The following is a 5,016-nucleotide window of genomic DNA, read 5'->3' on the forward strand; positions in this document are numbered from 1 at the left end:
CTGGTGGGCGAGGTAAGAGGGTTGGAGACTGTATATGTTCAAACTGGGGAAAAGATGACTAAAGAGCATCTGCTGTTGTGTGATAGTCTCTTCACCATAAAAACTTTGTTGGAATGTTGCTTCTCCAGTTTGTTCATCACCTCGTAGAGACTATGGTTCAGCTTGCTCATCTCCCTGTCGAAGACATCTCTCAAGTTGGAAATGTTTTGGAAGATGGTCACATAACAGCCAATAGAACTATTATAAAGAAGAGGCATCTCCTCTGGTAATTCCTGGTTCAGACATTCAGACACAGCCTGGTGTTCGTTGAACTCATCATCTGACTGAGCAGCCTTGGTTTCATGTTTCTTCTTGGCATTCTGTACATCCAGGTGGTTGGACACTATCATAATCCAGGGCTTTCTGACCCCACTCTGCAATTCTCTTTAATCTCACTGAACTAGGCTACATAGTTTTCCACGGCCCTCAAAGCCTGATCATCTAGTTTCTCTTTATAGTCTTCCCAAAGGAGACTATTATTCCCTATAATGGCCTTTGGAGCTCATGACCGTCCCACTCACTGCTGTAGACCTCCTACATGGTTTCTGACACTTTTCTTTGAACTTTCATTCACCACTTCGACTGTACTAATAAATCCTTGTATAGCTCGAGGTCCTCTGCCTGTTAGAGTTAAAAGTTGTTGGCACTTGGTTCAAACCGTTCATCTTTGGTTTCCACAGCTTTCCCCAACTTTCGCAGTATCTTCTCCTGGGCCCTGTTGAACTTCTGCACCTGCTCATGAAGAGGCCGGCAGCACCGCCTGCCTCGTCCCCAGACATCCTGGGGGCAGCCTGCCCTGGCACTGCGCCTGTGGTCTTCTGGAGGTCCCTGAAGAACTGAATGTCTTTTTCTCTTTCTTAAATCTCAAGTTCACTGAGACTAGAGATTGTACTTCATAATTTTTCACATTCTCCTCATTGCCTTGCAATACTAAGTCTTCAGTATATATGGAATGAGTGGTTGATTGAGCCATTTTCTTACTTTAATTTTCAATAAATATAAACCACTGCGTGTTTAAAATGTGATACAAGAAGACAATCTCTTCCCTTAGTGTCCACTATTCCTGGAGAATATTCAGTCCTAATCTTCATCTGTGAGAGTTTCAAAATTTTTTTCTATGAATTTTTGAATCTGTAGAGCATTTTCCAAAGAGTTCCAGCAGCTGTTTGTCTCCACATGAAAGATCAATTATTTACTGAGACTTGTTCACGGATAGCCTGCTTTATTTATGTTTCTACCTTATGACTGGGCCTCAGAAACCACCCACTCGTCAGCCTCTTTTTATGCAGCAGAGCAACACTTATGACCTTCTGAAGTTTTTTTCTGTGTATGTACAAAATTATTGTCCCAGAACATGTTTAAGTGTTTGAGAAGTGTTGCAGAAGTATTGTGCAATTTAGTATGACTATTGGAAGCAATAAAAATTTCTTTTCTTTGTATCACATTATCCCTTCTTGCCGTACATGAAATAACGCAACAGTCTTCTCAAGGGATTGGCTCTAGTCTGAAAGCCAAGACTGATTAGCCTCACTCCTACCTCCTGTCAGGGCTTTCAGAGCTCTAAACAAACTCTACAAGCAAAAACCAAGATTCATCAGCTTCTGAGATTTCTCTTTTCTTATTGTTTATTTTCCAGTCATTTTATAAAATAATTGCCATAAGTTAGAAGATACCAAGAAAGAAAAATGCTCTGTTCTGATCTTCACTCCCAGAGCCTTTCTTGTGTCTGTTTTCTGCATAGTTCGTTCATATGCCTGTAATTTCAAGAAACTCAGAACATTTTTTAGCATTTAGAGTTTAAACAGATCAATCGCTTAGAATATCTTATGGTAAATACTTTTTATATGGCATCAACAAAGTACTGTCAAAAGACTACTTGATACCTTCATAGTCACCTTAACTATAGATACAGTACGCGTATACATATAAAACACAAAAACAAACATAACATCTTTGAGATTTATGAAGGAAAACATCATCACAATTGCATTTGGGTTGGTTTAATTTCCAAATTTTCAAGTTTAGTAAAGACTGCAATAGCTCGATATGCAGTTAAGATTCTAATCTGAAAAAAATACATCTTACATTTTTTCATTTCATAAGTAAAAGTACTTGGTTTGAATTTGACTTGGAAACTAATGGCTTACTCAAATTAACACAGCAAATAAAAAAGAAAAGAGATTTTATCCTATTGTTAAAATTAGAGCTTATTTTAAAGTCACTTTTCAGAAATTGCCTTAAGTACATGTCTGTTACATTTTCCTCAAAAATATAAGCTACTAAAAATCTTTAGTTTGTTTCTGTGGTACTTCTGGAGAGTCCCCTTCTTAGCACATTTGAGAGAGAACAACAACAGTATTAAAAAAAAAAAATTAAGCCTGATTTATCAGCCTCTGTAGCCTCTCAAGCAACAGACTTGCCCCCTCTGTACTCAGTGGCACCTCCAGACAGGCTCTAATTTAGCCACAAAATTGAACACATTGAGATATATTAGCTATCTCACATAATTCTTAAATTAGCTTGCTGAATTGATTTACACTAGAACCACGTTAGAGTATCTTTCTGTATTTTCAAAGTCTCTAAAATACATTTATAATCAGAACAATATTAATTTTTAAAGAAATAATTCACCATTTAGTGAAATGCTTATTTTATGACTCATAGGATTACTATGAGGATTAAATAAGACATTACATATAAGTACTCAACAATAAAGTATTCATTTTGCTACATTACCTTATCTCTATGTATATATCAATATGGTATGACAGACACACATATCTGTGTGTATGTCAATATGCCTGACTGTGTATGCTCTCATAGCTTTTTTTGAAAAATCTAAGTTCTTTAAAGGTAGAAATAAATTTTTATTATGCTGTACATAGTTTCTATTTTGACTTAAAATGTACAAGAGAGTTCAATAAATATAAATTAATAAATGGCAATCATCAATCCAAGAAGAATTCTTATCTGTGAAGAATGATGAAAGAGAAGAATAAAGAATAAAGGCCAGCTTACTGTTTCCATAAGGTTTGCCACAAAAGGAAATGCTGTTTAATTAAAGCAGGGGAAATTTGTGTTTTTTATATAAGGAGTAAATTAATGTCTTTAAACATAAAATAGTCTTTTAAAGGAGCTCTAAAAAATAACTAGTTCCCTAGACAACAAAATGAATTTTAGTTTATAGTTTTGCAGATATATACAAAAGATAGTTGTATAATTCCTCATTTAAATATATAGGTAAATGTATTTGTTATTTTTTGCTGCATAAAAATGACCCCAAAATTTAGCAATAACAATGACCATTTGTAAATTCTTTGGGTCAGAAATTCGGGAACAGCTTCATTGGGTGGTTCTCGCTCAGCATCTCACATGAGGTTGTTGTTGAGATTTCTGAAGGAGTGCGTAGGACTAGAGGATTCATTTTCAATATGACTAATGCATATGGTTATAGCCTTGTGAACCACATAGGGTGACTTGACCTGGAAGCTGGCTTATCCCAGTGCAAACTGTCCAAAAGAGAGAGCAAGGAATAAGCTGCAGTGACTTTTATGAGACCCAGTCAGAAGACACACAGGTCACTTCTGCCATACTCTATTTGGGAGAGGAACAAGGCTTCACCTTTTAAAGGGATGTGTGTCAAAGAATGTTTGAACATATATTAAAACCATCACACTAAACTCTATGAGTAATGCCATCTCTATGCAGTAAAGAAATATTACTTCCTAGAACTCATTGGTTTCAGATTGGCTACATTTTCTTCTGACAGACATTTCCAAGAGAAATGAGGACATTTCAGCACAAATGAAGAATTATTTCAATTTGAATTTTAAAGATAAGCTAAAACTTTATAACAAGAAAACTGTGATCTAAAGTGCTTAACCATCTTAAGGCTACTAGATTAGATCACAGGTTTCTAGATTCCCATCTTAAATCCTTTGGGGTTTAATTATACGTTGGAATGTCAGATCCGTATAAAATCCAAGGTAATAATCTAAATTCAAGGTATCAGTTGGTATCCAACAAAGAAAGTTTTATAGGGAGTACAAGTAGATAAAAATAATAAAGTGCTTGCACTCTAAGTAGAACAAAAAGTTTCCAAACATATAACTATAACAATTAAGACTATATTATTTATTTATTTTATCAAATGACATATGATTGTCTTTCAAAACCAAAATTATCAACAGCAGTGGGTACCAGTTAAAATAACCAGTAGATAATATTCTAAATGGTTTTATTAACTAATTAAGCATGTAATAAAAGCAATTTTGATTTATTTTCTATTCACAAATGTGCTTATTATAAAGGAAAATTTACTGTAGTTCTTTAAAAAGGTACATGTTCAAAAAGCCAATGTAAATAATTGATTTGAATAAAAACATTTTTCAGGCCTATTTCAATAAATCTTTAATTTTATAGTATTCAGTGTTTCCAGAATGGAGAATATGTGAAAAGTACCATTTGTAAATGAAATTTTTGACCCAAATACTAAAGGAAAGAGTTGTGGACATTCCAAACAGGCTTACCAGAGAATGTAGCACATTTACTGAATTCCTATAAAAGATACTTAAAATTGATTCACCTCTTTCATCTGAGCCATGTGAATTTGTTGTGAAACATTATCAAGAGAGCCTGCAAATAACAAATAATTTTAAAAGTATGTTTCTTTCTTATGATAGATGATAGATAGATACTTCAGAAAATCCTTCAGTTTTCCTGAAAACTGTATGAATTATCCTCCTGACTCAGGGCTCACATAATGTTAACTTCCTATTTTTAAAAAAAGGCAGTAAGTCCATGGCCATGCCACCCTGAACAAGCCCAATGTCTGATTTCAGAAGCTAAGTAGGGTCGGGCCTAGTTAGTACTTGAATGGGAAACCACCTAGGAAGATCAGGTGCTATAGGCATAAAAAATAATAATAAATATTAAAAAATAATTAAAAAATAAAAATGAGTAAAAAAATTTTAAAAG

The 5,016-nt window shown here is 34.4% G+C and overlaps 1 pseudogene; it reads right to left on the reverse strand.

Annotated features, from left to right (window-relative positions):
• Positions 1-8: 8 nt before the first annotated feature.
• LOC105299731 lies at positions 9-818 on the reverse strand (annotated as a pseudogene).
• Between the last annotated feature and the right edge of the window lie 4,198 nt (positions 819-5,016).

This window comes from Pteropus vampyrus, unplaced genomic scaffold, assembly GCF_000151845.1.
Source record: "Pteropus vampyrus isolate Shadow unplaced genomic scaffold, Pvam_2.0 Scaffold8, whole genome shotgun sequence".
NCBI lineage: Eukaryota > Metazoa > Chordata > Mammalia > Chiroptera > Pteropodidae > Pteropus > Pteropus vampyrus.